At 36.8% G+C, this 19,223-nt stretch overlaps 1 long non-coding RNA gene across 20 annotated transcripts in view; it reads right to left on the bottom strand.

Annotated features, from left to right (window-relative positions):
• Positions 1 to 2,591: 2,591 nt before the first annotated feature.
• The window catches only part of LOC128100801 (uncharacterized), a 48,374-nt gene continuing 31,742 nt past the window's right edge, over positions 2,592 to 19,223 (bottom strand). For 10 of the 20 annotated variants that reach the window (XR_008214939.1, XR_008214944.1, XR_008214948.1 and 7 more), the window contains 4 exons: positions 16,156 to 16,388; positions 13,593 to 13,658; positions 12,849 to 12,972; positions 2,592 to 3,917 (listed from right to left, as the gene is read on the bottom strand). This is a non-coding gene — a long non-coding RNA (uncharacterized LOC128100801). The remainder of the gene's footprint in view (positions 3,918 to 12,848; positions 12,973 to 13,592; positions 13,659 to 16,155; positions 16,389 to 19,223) is intronic. The other 10 variants (XR_008214954.1, XR_008214945.1, XR_008214951.1 and 7 more) reach the window with 5 other exon arrangements.

Raw genomic sequence — 19,223 nt, 5'->3', positions numbered from 1 at the left:
TATCTAAGCATGAAAATTATACCTTGCTCTGGAATAAAGAAACAACTAGCTGGTTTCTACTTTTGTTTGCCTTTTATTTACAACCAGACCCAGGACCAATTGGCTGGCCACTCACTTTCCTGACATGTCTGAAACACTAAGTCCACTGAACAACCTTCTTTGGAAATGTCCTTCACAAGCACACTTAGAAATACACTTCACCAGAACCGGAATTCCAGACTATTGGAAGCTGCCGGTGGGAGCTAGAAGTTGAACCCAATCCTTTGGAAAAGCAGCCAGTGCCCTTCACCACTGACCCATCTCTTTAGCTCCTCGAGAGTATAATTTTTAATATACAAATAGACATGATCTCAGCACAACTGTGTACATTAATATGCTTTCTCTCCAGTGTAGATGTAACCAACGGTCTTATTAAATAAGAAACACAGAGCCGATTCAGAGAAGAAAGCCAAGAGGTCAGAGCTAAGAGCCTTATCCTTCCTGCTTCAGCTATCCTCTTCAGCCAAGAGAGCTCTCCGAAAAGGACCTACTTCCTGTGTGTTTGTCTTTATATAGTCTTTCTGTTCTGCCTTCTCATTGGTTGTAAACCCAAACACATGACTGCCTCGTCACTGCCTGTTTGTAGAGACTTCCAGGTCTTCTATGGTTGGTATTGAGATTAAAGGCGTGTGTCTCCAGTGCTGGCTATATCCTTGAACACACAGAGATCTACCTAGCTCTGTCTACCAAGTGCTGGGATTAAAGGCGTGCACCACCACCACCACCACCACCACCACCACCACCACGCTCTTGCTATGGCTCTAATATCTCTGACCCTCGGGCAACTTTATTTACTAACATACAATTAAAATCACATTTCAGTACAAATAAAATACCACCATACTCCAGTATGAATATTCTGAAATTAAACAAGACTGGATTGGATTAACAACTTCAAGACTTAGTCACGTTCTTCAGGTTTCTCCCATTTTGTCTTCATAAGTTTTATTTTTGCCTTTTTTTCTTTTAACTTTTATTGATTCTTTGTAGATTTCACCATGTATCCTGATCTCACTTATGTTCCCATCCCCTCACATGCCCCCTCTGCCCTTGCAACCTCCCTCCAAAACAAAATGAAACTTAAAAGAAAAAACAAAAGCCATACAAAGCAACACAATCCACTACCTTTTCTGGCCACCAAGTGTGTATACTGCATGTATGTGTTACAAAGACATACACGGAGACAAAACATCCATAAAAATAATACAATTAATAAAACTTTAAAAATGAAAAATAAAAAGTAATGTCCACTTTATAGAAAAACAGAGAAATGTACTTTACTAATTTTCTAGGCATTCATCAGTCCAGTCAATCAGGAACCATGAACTGGTCATTGCAGTTATTATCTGCCCTCTGATATTTGAATGCTATAAGATAACCTCTATTTGGGAAGGGGTCCCGAATACTTATGATTTTGTTATTGATCTCAGTTTAATATTAATTTTTCTCACTCATTTGTTTTGAGAGAGTTCAATAAGATAACTTCTTTTTGATGTGGGACCAGTATTAGCACCATATTCATTATACTTTTGATAATCATGCATCCTCTTGCCCTCACCCCACAAACCAGAAAAGTATAATTAATGGCTTTGTGACCATATATAGTATACACCATATAACAGTCTTATTGTTGACATCCGTACTTTCATGGTATCTTTAATGTTTATCCATATCTTTAATGTATACCATACCAATTTCAACACTGACATTCACTTAAATTTGGCATCTAAGCAAGAAATGTGGCATTAAAGGTCATCCTAACTCTGCACCCAAGTCATTTCCCAGAGTTTTTAGCAGAATGATCAATAATATTCTGGAAAACACCAACAAAATATATTTACTACCCTCTCCCATAGAGTGTATGTTCAAAATCCATTCTAGGAATACACTGTCCATTCTGGCTCATGCATGTTATAATGGTACTCATGTTCATAAAAGGGAGTTGATAAATCTTAAACAAATTAGGCAACTCCTGCAAGCTGACAGAGTTTGGGGGCATTTAGAGATTCAAGATTTTTAGATGTGTTAGTCACCCATTCTTTAGAAAGATTTATTTATTTGTTTATTTATTTATTTATTTATTTATTTATTTATTTATTTATTTATGCACAATGCATGCTTTTGCTAGGAATTTAAGCTTGCCTGAAGTTTAGCTATCCTTGTGGTTCAGCTCTAGGCCTTCAGCTTTTTCTGTGTTCTTTCTGAACAAGGTGAGAGCCTCTAATATATTACCAAGGATGGTCTCTGCCCTTCATACTTAACTTTTATGACTGATGTGTAACTCTCAGCTTGCTACCTTTATTCACAATGATTGATCCAATTGAACAAAAGCATCCATGTTCTAATGCCCTTAGAGTCACTATTTACTCTATGTCTCTCAGATACCTAATGCATTGTACTACCTAATATAATCAGTTCACAGCATACAATCTAGTTGGCCACTGATAAATATTTTAAACAATGGGTTACTACTTTATGCTCAAGGGTTATCTGTGCTCGTCTACTACCAATTATGAGAACTTCAATTGCAATACTAGTCAAGGGCAATGAGATCCAGATTAGAAAGTCCATTTAATGCCTAGTTTCTCCATCTTTGCTAAAATAGCATGTAATTTTGCCTCGGAAGCATATTGATTAGAATGCAAGAAGAGATTTGTAAAGAAAATGTTGTCAGTAGAAGAAATGGCAGAAAAGAAAATGTGAATATGTAGTGGGCAAAAAAATGACTAGGGATGAAGTCCTATCAAATGCCTAAATTGAATTCACATGCACTTCTGAGAAAGCAATCTGTATATGAGTTGTATAAATGCAGGAAAGAGTCATTTCTCCATGGTATTAGCTACTTTTCTCATCATTGTGAGGACATACTAACAAAAACAGCATAAGAAAGAATGGGTTTATTTTTGCTTATGGCTTTAGTGTACAAACCATTTGTTATGGAAGGCATGGCATCAACTTGTTATGTTATATTTGTAGTTAGGAAGCAAAGATAAAAGTTGTTGCTCAGCTTCCTTTCTCTTTTTCACTCAGTCTGAGACCTTAAACTGTTTAATACCAACCACATTTATGGTGAGTTTTCTCACTCCAATTAAATAAATCTAGAAGCTTTCTCATAGACATGCCCAGAGACACTTCTCTGCAAGGTAATTCTAAACTACATCAAGTTGAGAAGATTGACTATAGCAGTTTCGCTCCTTTTCATCTTGACATTCAAACATATCACTTTTATGTCAGAACCTACTACCCCAGAGCCCTACAGATTTATAACCATTTCTTAATGCAAAAATGCATCCAGTCCAACTACAAAAGTCCCCATAGTCTTTGCCAGTTTCAATACTGTTTAAAGGTACAGTTTCAGAGTTTCTTCTGAGACTCAAATGATCAATTAACTGCAAGATACTGTACAATAAAAAGATAAGTTGCATATTTACAATATACAATGGTAGAGAATAAATACTCACTCTTCAAAATGGAGGAATTCAGAGAGTAGGGCATAGCAACAAAAGTTTGCATGAAAGTAAAAATAAATTCCAGCAGGGGAAAAAAGACTGCAGCTCCATTCTGGGCATTGGGGACCATGATGGACTGCCTCAAAGGACTTGAGTAGTCCCATTCCTCATCTTTGTTGCCTATAGTAAACATAACTCATAGACTAGGTCTAGTTCATGCCACTTTCTTGTTCTGTGAGTATTCCATGGTTATGACAGCCATGACATCCTGGAGATTCCATCGCAGTTTTAGGCTTCACCTTCATAGCTCCACTCAGTGTCTTTCAAGAAACTTCTTGGAAAGATATCAACCCTACCACACATGGACTGACCTCAGCACCTCCAAAAACTGTAGTATAATATGCCATAAACCCTCGGTATTATTTATTCCTGAAAAACAGATGAGAGAATGTATGACCATCAGCACAAGCAATAGTGCAGCATGCTTTTTCATACCGCCAGCCCCCAAATCACAACATGCAGATTTATCAGTTATGAATGCTTGGCCTTAGCTTATGCTTGTCCCACTAGTTCATATAACTTCAATTAACCATTTATCTTCATCTGTCTTTCACTTTAGGGATTTTTATCTTTCTTTCATTCTGTATCTCCTATTCTGTGTCTGACTGGTTGGTGGCTGCTTGGTTGTCTGGTCCTGGGCGTATCTCTCTCTTTCTTCCTCATTCTCCTCTTCACTCTTCTAGCCTGTATTCCTCCTACTACTTATTCTTTCTGTCTGCTAGCCCCACATATCCCTCTACTGCCTAGCTATTGGCTATTGAGCTCTTTATTAGAGCAATCAGGTGCTTTAGGTAGGCAAGGTGAAACAGCAACACATCTTTACATTGTTAAACAAATGCAATATAAACAAATGTAACACATCTTTACATCATTAAACAAATACACCATAAACAAATGCAGCATATCTTTACACAGTTAAAGTAACATTCCACAACATTTCCCCTTTTTGTCTAAATATAAAGAAAGGTTTTAACTTTAAGATAGTAAGACTATGTACAATAAGAACAATTATCAAGTAAGAATTGCATTTGCAATATCCAGTCCATTTGTACTTTGCAAGTTCAGAGAAAATACTCTATTATACTATCCTGCTGAGTCAAAAGTTATATTCCTAATTTGCCTTCTATCATAAATAAGGAAAACTGTAACTATAACTATCTAGTCTTCAATTCCATCAAAGGCCCTAGAAGAATATATTACTTGAGTAAACAGTGGTGCAGTGGAAGCCACTTCCAATAGTGTAGAAATGAGAGAGCTATCTAGCTGCCTGGACAATCACCCAAGTTTCCTCTGCAACATTGGGGCATCCATCTTATGCCTACAGGCCTAGAATATCTGGAAGACTTTTCTATGAAGCAGAATTTTGAAGGACTGTCCCAACTTGTTTTGGCAAAGTTCAGCAGTCACTTTGCTTTGTGTTCTCAATGTCCAGTTTGTACAGCAGTCAAGGCAAGGGCAGTTTCTTAAATGGCAAGCTTTCCCCACAATGAAAGCAAAGTTCATATGGTGGTTCTTCAATGACCATCACCCTTTTCTGAAGCAGATTGGTACTGCCAGGAGCAAATGTGTCTCACTGTCATGCAAAGCCCTATATTAACAAAACATTTTAAATGTCATATTATGTAGATCTTTGAAATGTTTGAAGATCATCTATCTATATATGTTTGTATGATCTTGAAAACATACCTAACACAACTACAAATTTGATTGCTATAGAATACTAACTACTAAACTGCATTTCCTAATTGTTAAGTATATTTTTAAATGAGCTGCATAAGCACAATACCCCAAACAAGAGTAGAAACACACATACAGTATGACAAAAATAACTTTAAATTTATATCAATATACCAAGATCCATACCAATGTAAAACATTTCAGGTTAATAGTTGTCTTTTTATACTATATTCCTGTACCCCCACTAAATGATGACAAACATCCATAACCCACCAAATGACCAAAACCATCTACCTCACCTCTTGGGAATGTGGGCATTGAGTTATTCTAGACTGCTTCCCATTACCTGGGGGCAACAGCATCTTCAGGGCATCCTGAGAAAATTGAGACAATGGTCTAGTCCTAGAAAAACTAGCTGTAACATTTGTTGCTAAGTTTCAGAACTGTGCCCATGCAGAGGGATCAGTATATATGTCACTTGTCTTGTAGTTTTTCTCAGTTTATTTCTTTGTGTCTATAGCTGAGCTTTTCAGGAGGTCTCCCCCAATCAAACTAGATCCCTATTAACCTTGAAAGAATCCACAGCCTTTCATTTCTACAAGCATAAACTCTCTTTTAATGCATTACATTTTCTGAATTCCATTTTAAAGTTAAGACATCCCTAAAGTATCTAGGATGGTTTAATTCAGCAGTTCCTTTTACAATCCAGTGTCTCTCAACAGCTATCATTACCTCATCAGCATTTAAAAAATAAAAAAACAAAGTCAACACAACACCATACAGGATGCAGACTCCCTGTGTATTTCCCATCTTTATGTGATTTTTTTCCTTTTCTACTACTTTACTGTATTTTTAAAGATCTTGTTTATTATTTTTAAACTGTTTATTTTTTCCTATGACTGTCTATATCCATTTTCTTTTCCCTCCTAAGCCTACACACATTTTAAATACACTGTATAACCTGCTTAAAGGCTTTTTTTTTCCACCTGGATCTGTCTTTACTATGTGTCTCTAACCTCTTCTGGTCAAGTGGCCTTGTGATAGCAGCTGGCTCAACCCACCTGAGTCCATCAGAGCCAAGCTTTATACCCCATGAGCCAGTTTGAAAACTGATTTCAACTGGGAGCTGCATCTTAATGAGAGCTACATGCAGTCAAGCTGCACTTGATAGCCCCAGCTCTAGGAAGTTGGTGCCCACACTATGGCAGGCATTTTTACCTAACTTGCTGTTTCTACTTAATGTATCAGCTGCTCAGGTGCTCATTATATTGCAAAGCCTCTTAAAGGAGCCATATCCATTTTTTCTTTCTCTTTTCTTTCTTTCTTTCTTTCTTTCTTTCTTTCTTTCTTTCTTTCTTTCTTTCTTTCTTTCTTTCTTAGCTTTCTTGGGCCCTATGTAAAAATTCAGGTCCCGAATTTGATTGCCAAATGTAGCAGGCTTTCTATTGGGCCATTGACCAGCTCTGAAATCACAGGATTTTCTGGTCAATCACAGTTTCTTTAACAATATTTTTAGACAAAATATACTGGAGGCAAAACTATACTGGAGAAAACGAAGACTGAAACCCAGTAGACTAGCACAGAATCCAGAAGATGCTGGGCATCTGAGGCTTGTGATAGACTAATTTGAGATTCAAAGTGCTTGGGTAGCCATGAGTTCCCATCTCTGCTGCATAAAGGGAGCACACCTGTTCATTAGGCTGGCTCTACTACTTGCTTTTATTAGCAGCTGTTCTTAGTTAGGTTCTGGCAATTCTGAGATTCTGGAGTCTCCACTGCAACCTTTGTGTGATGGCTTCTCTGACCCCCTTGCAGGGAATCTGACCTCTCCACACAATTCTGTATTTTAGAAGCTCTCTGAAAACAAGGTGTGAGACTACCTGATCCCGAAAATCTTGTATTTTTCATGACTGCAAAACAATCACAACCTGGATGACAGAACCAAGTTCTACTTGGTTTAGAAGGATTCCAGGCCACCTGGGGCCATAGTCCCACTCTCCTTTCTTTGGTGACCCCACAGAACCATGTTCACAGGTGACTGATTTTCAGCAGAGAACCCCTCAGTTTGGGCTTTCTTCTTTCAAGTGAACTTACGTTTTCACAAATTGAGCCTTTGATGGTACATGTGGAGTCTTTCCTGATGAACCAATGCATTAATCTATTTAACAAATTTGCCTTCTTTTAAACTGAAATTCGAAACTTTTCTGCAGCTCTAAACTTGTGCACACTTTTTTCCTTGCCAAATTTCACCTATTCCAATATTGTTCTGTGTGTTTTTCTCACTGTAGACTTGGATGACATCAATGTGCATTAATCATGATATAGTCTAAATGGTACCTTATTTATAAATTTCCTCGGCTAAATAAATTCATTAATTACTTTTTAACTCTGTTCTCAGGATATGGGCATGATGCAATTCAGCCATATTCCCATGAAATAATAATGATTCTGTCTTGTTTCCTGATGGGTGCCCTGTTCCTCTCTGAAATATTGTGAACTGGGCCTGTATTGTTAAAATTCACAGCATTCTGTCCTTCCTCTCTTCCACCAGACTGTCATATTAAACTCCACTTAAGATCTTTAAGGCATTTCCAGCCTGAAGATTTAAATCTTTTCCACATTATGCCCACAAAATAGTTCCAAATGTTTAGAATCACATAATCACATAATCAGGTTTATTCCGGCAATAGATCAACTTCTGGGTACTAATCTTTTGTATTGTGTTTCTCATTGCTGTGATGAAAATACCCTACAGATGCATCCAAAGGAAGGAAAGGTTCATTTTGTCTTATAGTTTGAGGGTTCACAGTCCATCATGGGAGGGGAGGGAGAAATGGCAGCAGGAATATAAGGTGGCTGCCTCACTAAATACATAATCATGATGTGGTGCTGAAATTGAAGAATGCTGGTGTCCAGTTCATTTTCTCTTTCTTACCTAATGTACTTACCCAACCCCACATAATGCCATATTTATGATGTGGTTTTCTACCTCAATTTACCCAGTATAAGCTCACCTCCAAGAAGTGTGCCTAGGTATTTCTGTACAGAGTATTCTGTATTTTGTTATGTTGACAATTGATATAAAGCATCACCCTGTAGCATTTGGATATTTCACAGCTTTTGATTTACTAGTTTCCCATTTTTTGCATCTCTTAATGTAAGATAACTGAGTTCCTTTACACATATATTCTTTTGGAATGAAAAGGGGGGAATAGTTTGTCTCATAGTCACTTCAACTGGTCAAGTAGGCTTTTGGATATTGAAGGCAGGTGCTAGAACTAAACATTATGGCTGGCTAGGTATCCATTAAAAGCAATTCCCGAGAGAATGGTGCAAGATATAAGAGGTCTTGGGGGGTGACTTCAGATTTCAGATTATGCTTGCTTCCTTTCCTTATAATATTCATTTCCAGATGAATATTTCTAAGGACTGGGGAAAGCAGGCAGAGAATTGTCTTCAACCTGTATTTATCCTTATCAGTTAAAGCTCTAGAACTATGAAGAAGTAACCAAAAATAGTACTTAAGCTGGGTCAGACAGAAGTACAAGGTGATAAGTACCTGAACATGTTTGAATTGCAGGCATCTGAAAAGGTATGAAGGAAATCTGACATATTTTCTACATGCTTTGCAGAAGTTTCCATTAGTCTTAATTTGGAAGAATTATTTTATAAGTATTGTGGTGCAAACAGAAATTGTTAATTACTGCATTGAACTAATTTTTAAAAAGATACTAAACCCATGATAGGCAGGACAAACATTGACAGAAATCTATCCATGGGCACTCATTAACAATATTGTGGTTATTTGTATTGGCTGCTTTTAGTTTCCAGGTCAGCATTGTTCACTGGAAACTGAATGGCACATTTGTTATCTTAATTTTGTTGAATTTTTTTTCTATGTTTAATTCAAAAGTCCTTCCCTCTTAGTGAACAAGCATTCTGTAAGTATGCACATCCTCTACTTAACATAAACCTCTGAAGCATGACCTAAAGATTACTTCAACCCCATGAAGCAGAACTGGATCGTGGGTTCTAATTGCTCAGGCAGGTAGAACTAAGTGTGTAGTGTCTGTAGAATATATATTTGAAACGAAAATAAATTTGTTTCAACCCCTTGTTTCTGATTAAAGCAGATTTCCCTGCATGTAAGATTCACCATCAACAAATTACCTCTGTTCAACTAGGTTGAGAGTTAACTCAGATGACTGTTCCCCTTTAGACCCTGACTCTTCTTCTAACCTTAATCTACCTCCAGATATCTGAAATATTGGGAAGGAGGAAAACATGCAAAGCATCACCACCAGGCGGGTATAACAAGTGTGATAGAGAAACAGATACTACATAACTTGCCTAGGCAATGCCACATATTCAGCTATTACTTTTCTCACTTCTGTGACTTTTGCTGCCTGCATTTGGATATTCAACTGAATCTGAGCACATAAGAAGAAAAAAAGCTATAGGGCTAGTTTATCACTTTTAACTCTTCAAACCACACGTTAAGGTTTTAAAAAGTCTTTACCAGATATCAGTTGTATGTGTTACTTCTTATTTTTATTTTTAAATAAAAATCTGTATAGGAACCATATCTTCCATCCAACACACATTTACATTTGTTTTGCAATAACCCGTACATAAGAGTAAATGTCTAAATCTGACCCCATTTTAACTTTTAAAGAGAGAGTCACCTCTCCAGGACATGTCTTCCTTATGCCAACCCTTCTGGATCATCTATAAGACTCTCTGGGTTCTGGCTGCTGAGTCCATAAAGATTCACTTGAGCCATCCAACACACACTTCTCTCCATTGCTTTGGAACAGCACACCTCTTTTTGAGAAGGATTCTACTGGATTCCCATCATCATGTCGTTTCTAGGAGAGCTGGAACATTATTTTGACTAATTGACAATTTTATTTTATATCTAGCAACATACGTTTATTTTGGAATAAATAAATGACCTGTTGACTGCAACTGGTTTGAATTAGTCATTAGAATAAGCATCCCTGATTTAGATCGTATTCAACAACGTCTAAAGTTGGATTATGAAAACAATTGCAGTCTCTCTGGGGTAGGTATAAGTTTAGGCACTACCTGAAATCTCCATGTTTATTTTCAGGTTCTCTTGAGATTTGTCAAAACTTTTTATGTTTTGATAGCTTTTATCACCAGGAGACTGGAACTGGGTTTCTGTTTTCCTGACTCTCTATACACATTTTAATGTTAAAGATGTTATGTTTATATCAAGAAGCCTGTCATTTGGGACTTGAAAGTACTTTCAGGAATTTGGCAATTGCTGTCTACTCCATGTGAACAATTAAACAACTGCTCTATCCAGTATGGATGATCTGAAGTGTGATTTCAAAATATTACCATGATGCAATTGCTCCACTGCCTGTAATTGAACACTGGTAAATACAAGATAAAAATGTTTATAAACAATACAGAACTTCACTATTGTGAAACCTCTACAATTTCTTCCCTTCCCATTTAATTATAAAGCACTTAAATTTATTAATGAACAGAAAATAGCTAATTAAATCCCAGAAAACTTAATTTAGAATGGGAACTGGAGACAACTTTTTCTGATGGTTTTGCCATCAGAAAAAAAAAAAAAATGCATGTTTTATGAGCTTTGGTGAGAGACTTGAATGTAGGAGGGAGAAGATTATGTAAAGGAGACTTTATTAGTGTCCTTAACTGCTGAACCAAAGGATCATAAGCTGGGTGGCTTGGAAATAATGAAAATTTCTTCTCTTTCAGTTCCAGATTCTTTAAATCTAAAACGAAGGCATCAAAAGGAATATGATCCCTTAGAAATCCAGAATACTTTTATTTTTTCCTATGCTTTCTTTTTACATTATCTATTCATGTATTTAGTGGTGTGTGTGTGTGTGTGTGTGTGTGTGTGTGTGTGTGTGTGTGTGTGTGTGTGTTGGGTAGATGCATGCTGTGGTGGACATGTGGCATGGTGTGGTGGACATGTGCGATTCAGAGGATACCTTGTGGGAGTCATTTCTGTCCCTCTGCCATGTGGGTTCTGGAGATCAAAGGCCACCAGCTGGACAGAAAGTGACTTTGGATGCTAAGCCATCTCAAAAGACTTCAGAATTATTCCCGAATCTCCCTTGCTTCTGTTTGCTGGCCATCACTCTTTATCAGTTCTCCTGGAAGCTGCATCACTCAATGACTGCATCTGTGATTGGATGGCATTATCCTAGATACCTTCATCTACATTTCTTTCTTCCTACTTGTAAATACCCTATATCCAGTAAAGTAAAATTCTGAGGTACAAAGAGAAGTAAGGAAGTCAATTTATCCCTATGTGAAAAAGATATGGCATTATCCAAAGAGAAATAAGAAATTTAACATTTATTTTTTGAAATTTGCGATATAGTTTACTCTACAATAAATGTGTATGGATAGTTTAAAGATAAACATCTTGTATACATGCCTGATACCTAGGTTTTAAAATCTATAAGCAGAGAGTAGGTATAAGATGAAAGAATTAGTGATAGACAGTGTATGGGTGTAAATCACAGCTATATGAATTCTATTTGACCAAGGAAATTTTCCAGAACAGGATGTTGTCAATACGTTGCGCAGCAACAATGTTGAAATTAGCAAGGAGTTGCAAAGGAAATCAAACACTAGCAGGGGTACATCAAAGGAGAAAATAATTTTAAAAAGAACAACGGTTAATATTTTTAATTTTTTATATGAAGGGAAATCTCCAAACTGTGAACAGTTTTTTCTCCTTGTACACAGTGAGTTTTGTTATGATACACATTTCAATTAAAAGAAAAATAACAACAAAGAGAAACTCTGTATTAGGCAAAACTGTAGATATCATTTCAACTTTGAAATAATTCCCAGTTTTGCCACCCCCTGCTTGAATGTTCAATGTAAGGTAGTCAAATGGACTGAACCAGACAAGCTGTATTTGTATGCTTGTGAATGTATTGGCTGTTATAGCAGAATTTAAAAACAACATGGCCAAACCTGGACACAGATAAACTGGCTTCCTGCCTCAGCCACTCTGTGACACTCACCTGCTGTGAAGGATTCTTGTTCATCAGATCAGAACATCAAAGATCAGATAATTACATTCATGAGAGAGCTGCTCATGTAATTACTGCTGAAGATGCTAACAAGTCCTGAGATTGTAATTACAACTTAAATAAAAACTTGTGGGCTTTGATCCTTTAACAGGTCACGTTTAAAAGGCCAAAGTCATCGTATGACAAGCAACATGGCCATTCAGTAAACCTCCCCTACCTGTGTCTCCTTACAGATCAAGTATGGGCATTTTCTTTTCATTTTTAATTATTAATAATCAAGGTTTTGTAGCTCAGCATGCAGCTTCAAATTTGCTTTGAGTCCATGCAAAATTAACAGAGGAATGTTTGTTGGCTCTCCTGCTTTTAGTTCAGACTCTTCTACTAACTCCTTACAACAACAACAAAAAAATCAGACCCTGACATTTGGAAGTCCTGGTTCTCCTCATTTGCAAAAAGAGGAACATGGATGCTCCTTTCCAATAACATTTCAAGGTTTGTGCTGTTCAATGCAAACTGTCATAACAAATATCATATAGTGGTATTAAATGAAAGACATTTAGTTTCATACTTTTCTTGAAGATGAAGGTGGATCAGGCTGCCAACAACACCACTGTTTCCTGAAGGGCTCTCTCAGATTTGAGGATGGCCACCTTCCCTGTGTCTCTACCTGCCAGAGAAGGTGTGAACAGGTCCTGTAAAAATCAGGAGATGCTCAACGACCTTCTGACCTCATGTGAACCCAATTACCTCCCAAAGACCTTATTATCAAATGTATTCCCACTAAGAGTTAGAACTTCAAATGTGAATTGGGGGACACAGTTTATGAAGCAGCAATGACACAAACTTGTAAAGAGCAGAATTATTCTTATGCAAAGACAGAATATATTTTCAAGTTATTAAGGGAAATGATGTCAAGCTTTATGCCTAACAGGTACTGATTATTCCCACAGGGATTTGATCTACTTTTTCGTTCCCATGAACTGTGAGAACAATTTTGAGGCTACTTCTAGGCAGGGGTGAAAGATAACATTGTGCATTGACTTACTGATGTTTAAACCTAAGAACCCAAAATCATTTTAAAACTCAATGGAAAGTTATGACCAGAGGAGCAGGTGTCAAGTGGTCTGCTGAGGGAGATATTATGCCTCACTGACACAGAAAGCAGAGCCCAAATCCTCCAGTTCTGTCTTGATAACAGGAGCAAAAAATACACAGGAATGCAAAATCTCTTGTAAATGAATACAAAGGCAAAATTGGACCAGCTAGAAGGAACAAATGTTTACGCTTAGAAGGGAAATGAGGTAGGAAGTACATTTGATACTCATTGAAGTCTCATCATGATATCAAGAGGTTGTTTCCATCAAAGCAGTCTTGGAGTCTGAAAAAAATAAGTAAGCAGAATGATTCTTTCACTCATGTATTCTATTAGGATGGCTTACTGATCTGTTATCTATACCAGGTACTGTTTCGGGTAATAGATATAAGAATGGGAGTAGGTAAAAATGAAAAAAAAAAAACTTTGCTGTCTTCTTGAAGGTCATATTGTAATGGAATAAGAGAATAATAGTAAGGGGTCAAATTACACATACGTTTCAGGCAGTAGGAAACCCTTTGAAAGAAATACAATGTGGCAATGTAATGAAGGATTGTTGACATGAGTAAGGCAGTTTTGTTACGGACATAGTATCCTCTGCTAGTATTCAGGTAGTAAGCTTCAGATAATGAGCTTTATGACTTTTGCTGTTGCTGTTCTTTCATTTTGTCTTGTTGTGTTGTGAGCCTTTTGTTTTGGCATTTTAGACTTATTTGTCTGTTGTTTGCTTGTTTTGATTTTTATTTCGGGGGTGTGTTTGTTTTTGGAGAGAGAACAAGTAGTAGGTTAGATTGGGCAAGATCTAGGAGGAGGTGAAGGAAGGGAGCTACATGATCAAAATATATCGAATAAAAATATTTAAGATGATGAACAAACAAATGAAATAAGTGGATGAGTCAATGTGATAGTTAGTGTAAGGTTCCCCAGGCCTGATCTTGGATGTTATGGAATAAATTACAAGCTATAAGAAAAGGAACATGGGCCGGGCGGTGGTGGCGCACGCCTTTAAACCCAGCACTTGGGAGGCAGAGGCAGGCGGATCTTTGTGAGTTCGAAGCCAGCCTGGTCTACAGAGTGAGATCCAGGAAAGGCGCAAAGCTACACAGAGAAACCCTGTCTCGGAAAAAAAAAGAAAGAAAAAGAAAAGGAACATGGAAGTTGTCATTAATTCTGAAATGTCTTACATCAATTATTTACTTGGTTTTTATTTCATCATTTCAATGGGGTGCAATCTTTATGCAAACAGATTAACCTGAATTTACATGGGACCCAGTCTCCTAGGAGAAATCCTTAAACATGGAAGAGGGGACAATAATAGGCCATAAATATGATACATGGCATCAACAGCAATTTCCTGCCATTTCTGATGATGATGATGAAGGAAGAGAGCCATTGCCTAAGTTAGAGTGACACTTAGAAGCTGAGACTATCACCCTTTACATGGCTAGCAGGAATATGGATTCTTCAATTCAATATCTAAAGTTGTCCAATACCTCAAAGAACCAGAAAACTGACCTACCCTTAGTACTTCATAAAGGAAAACAGCCTGCCTGCAGATACTTTGATTTCCCTCATGACAAGCCTATGGTGTGGTAAACATCTAACCCATGGATCTTTAAGATAATGCAATTGAATTTGTTTTAAGCCCCCAAGTCATGGCAGGAAGAGAAAAATCAATTCAACCAGCTTAGTAAAAATAAAGTTAATTTCTAGGAAAGAGTATTCCAGATAGAAGAAACAGCAATAGAGAGGTCCCAGAATAGCAAGAGATTTACTGTATTTGATAAGCAAATAAACAGGAAAATGAATACTCAGTAGAACTGAAGCCTGATGGGAAAGGGGAGAGTGAAGTGAAGTAGGATGAAGGAAAAAGTTTGGTGGGATTTAGAATTTTACTGGCTCAGGGGTGGGCTCTGGATTTATTCTTAATGTAATTCAAAGGTAGCCTGCCTCTATCTTAGGCTTGAAAGTCATCTTATAGTAGAGACAAACTAGGTTCATTCATATTTTTTATTTAATCTCTGTTTCTCAAGGATTAGGTTATGTCCCACCTATAACCTTAGCTACAAATGGTTCTATAATGCCTGTTCCAGGGAATGGTAACCATGCCTTTGTTTCAAAAAGTTATTATGACCACCTTACAGCTACATCTTTGTTTCAGGAGGTTATTATGCCCAACTTGTTCTTATATGTTCTGCTTCTGTAACCATGCCTACTTGCTTGCCAAATCCCCATTTTGAAATCCTCTACTCCTGAATTATAAAAACCCTTATTTCCCCCATGTTCAGTGATGATCTCTTAATCAACCTTCCTTTAAGGAGAAACAGTCCATGGACATGAATTAAAACGCTTGCTTTAATTAATTTGTCCATGATGACTTGGCTCACTGGTCTTTCTCCTCTCATCTGTGGGATTAATAATATTGAAAAGGTTTAAGATATGACATCATTTAAACATTATTCTGGCTGTTCTACGATAAATGTCAAAATAAAAAGTGACGAGAATGACTGGGAAGTAACGTACTGATCCATGTAAGAAATGGCAGTGCATAGGATGGTGGCAACGTGCATGGAGAACAAAGGTGAAATTAGGATGAACCTGGATGGATTTGGAAAGTAGAAGTTCATGAAAGAGTCTCAAGTGACTCAGCATTTTGCTGTAGGGAATTGGCTGTCTGTTAAAGCTGTTTCTTTATGTGGAAGAAATTGGAGAGGAAAACCTAATCCCTATTGATTACAGATGATAATCAGTCAGGAAGCCGAATCTCAAAATATACACTTACAAAGTGCTACGTGGGTTTCTTGTTTGTAGGAGACTTATCGTTTTCTCTAATGCGTATTTAGGGCATGTATTCAAGGATGAACTCCGTGTAACTGAATATAATTCCTTTGGCATCTCCAAAGATGTGACTCCTGTGCTGTGAATGCTCTATTCCCAGGAATTATAGAATTTTAACCCACACAGGCATGTGGTATATTAGTCAGGTCTCTTTTTATACATTTTACTTTAGACATCCTGAAAAAAAAAAAAAACAGGATTGGAAAGAAATACACATAAAGCAATGTCACTGTACTATTCACAGTGAAGAATACATAATCTACAACCTCCAGCATTAAAGTAACAGATTTCATCATATAAAAAAGAAGAAAAAATTAAGAAATAATCAAATAAAAATGATCAATAAAAATGGAGATTAACTATCTGCGTTAGCATTTGAACAGAACCTTTGTAACAACCACAGTAAATATGTTCAAGATAAAGCTAGATCAAGTCAAACTGTACACTGCACTTTGCAGAGAAGTAAAAATTATGGAGACAATAAGGAAATTCCAGAAATGAAAACTTTAATATTGAAAATGAAAATGCCAATGGATAGATTAACAAGTAGGTACTATTATGAAAATGGAACTGATGAATTTAAAAGAAAGCAGTAAAAATTATTAAAGTGAAGACTTCATGGAATTCAACTCCTCCTTTAAAATGTCATCAGTGACATAGACTCACTCCCTCACAACAATACACAAAGGCAAATTATTTAAAACAAAATCAACTATTCTTAATCTCTAAAATTCTCCTTTCCTAGTCTTGCCTCAATGTGACAAATGGTCCATGTATAACTGTGGCCAAGAGGATGGTGATGTTCTTTCTCCAGCCAGCCTCCACTTACAGGGTGTTGAGGCACTCTGAGAATACTGGTTTCTTAGTGACTCCTACCACAACTTTTTCACTGAGTAGAAGTTTCATGGTGAGAGATGCATGCCAATAAATCCAGATGTTCTCACTAGAGCTTCTCACTCATGATCTCAAGGTATCATTCTTCCAAAAACAGACCACAATCTGCACGCTTACAGATTTTGTCACTGGGTAAATCCAGTCTAGCTCCATAATCTCTTCCCCAAAACTTAATTATTTGAAATAGTTGTAGGAAAGGTCAATCACCAGGTCACTCTTAAAAACAACAGAGATTTTGAGAGTACGCACTTTCAAAAAATGAGGCTACTAACTCATTAATTACGAACTATAGGATGTCTTCCAACAGACAGTCAAGGAAAAGGAAGAGCTAAAAGTCCTTTTAGGTTAAATGTCAATACCTGGCCTCAAAACTTCCCCTCCAGAGTGGTCTAGATTTAATTGAATCTGACTAAAAAGTAGTTGATATGTAAGGGCATTGTTGAAAACTGTGTAACAATCACCTGGCAATTAGTGTAGCCACACACTTGGCATATTGCCAATAGAATCCAGCAGTTTAATAGAAAAGGAATCCAGAAAAGAGATAGTGCAAGAGGCTTCTACATCATGTCATCCCAGATGACTACAAAGTAAAACCCTGGACGGTGCCTCCTCCAATCTCTTTACTGATATCAAAAACAAGTACATGGAATAATGTTTATGTAATTAAATTTGGATCTATACAATTTGACATGTGCTACATTCACAATTAATGCAAAGAGGGGAAGATTTACAGTGCAAAAAGAAGTGACAACAAATGAGGACATGGATCTACTGTAACAAATGACCAGAGTCAGAAATGTCAAATGTGCATAAAGTGTGAACTGGATAGCCTTTTCTTTCTAATGGTTTTATGAAGATACAAACTTATAGCAGCTCATTACCACAACCATAGCACATGCCATTGTAATATGTATAACAACATGACAAAGATGAAATCGAGCACCCAGGAATGGTGTTTCTGTACCATACCTCATACTTTTCTTTACTAAAGAATGGAACGGTGCTGTTATGAGTTAAATGACTATAAGCAAAAAGAAAATAGTGTTGGAAATACAGCGAAAGTATAACACAGTGAATTAAGATGTCATATAAGAAAATATTAATGTAAACAAGAATTGCCAAGGAAGAAGAGAAGAACAAACGAACAAATGGTCCTAAACTGAGAAGACAGAAGTGATGTGGCAGGTGTAAATCCAAATATCTAGGCAGTCATTTAGATATAAAAAATAAGCTATATAATATTAATGAGATGATTGAATGATTGAGAGACTATATGGAAAAATTCCCTAAAATAGAATGCAGACAAGAAACACAATTTAGCTTCAGAGTGAGTCACAATGTATGGAGATTGGGAGGACAGATGAAGCTATATCATGTAGACAGCAACCATGAAACAGCCAGAATGATTACACTAAAATCAGAGATACCAACTTTAAAACAGAGAATATTAGTAAAAACGATGAAGATGAAAGAATCCACTAGGAACACATAGCAATTATAAACATTTATTCAAATATGCACATCACAATTGAGCCCCCAAATACATAAAAGTTGGTAATTTGATAGTAGTACTTGGATGTGTAATTATTAAAGTTTCAAAGACAGTACAATTAAGCACAGGTAAATAAGAAATAAGAATCTGTTACTAAAAGCTAGGCTTATTTACACACATAAACACAGTATATTCACATAACTTCAGTGTGAGATGGAAAACAAAGATGTCCAGCCTTCTACTCCAGGTTAAAAAGATCTAAAAGTTAAAATTATGTGGAAATAAGACAGCAAGTGCTCATACCATAAGTTCCTGTACATACAAAGTCAGCTTCAGGGTCTGGGGCTACAGTTCAATTGGTAGAGTGTCTGCATAGACCATGAGTTCTATTATGCAGAGATTACTTTTTCTTTCCAAATGATATTTAATTGTTCAAAGTTTGGTTAACTGGATATGGAGGGAATACTGCAGATTTCATCTTGATCTATTAATGTTATATAAACTACATATGTTTGTTCCCCCCAAAAGTATGTTACAATTTGTACTTTGTATCGTGACTAAACATTTATTCAGTGTGTGTGTGTGTGTGTGTGTGTGTGTGTGTGTGTGTGTAAAACATCTTGGCT

This window comes from Peromyscus californicus, unplaced genomic scaffold (assembly GCF_007827085.1).
Source record: "Peromyscus californicus insignis strain IS unplaced genomic scaffold, ASM782708v3 Scaffold_7__1_contigs__length_154581171, whole genome shotgun sequence".
In the NCBI taxonomy this organism is placed as follows: Eukaryota; Metazoa; Chordata; class Mammalia; order Rodentia; family Cricetidae; genus Peromyscus; species Peromyscus californicus.
Note: the sequence above shows the minus strand (reverse complement) of the source record. Positions and strands in the feature narration are given on the sequence as shown.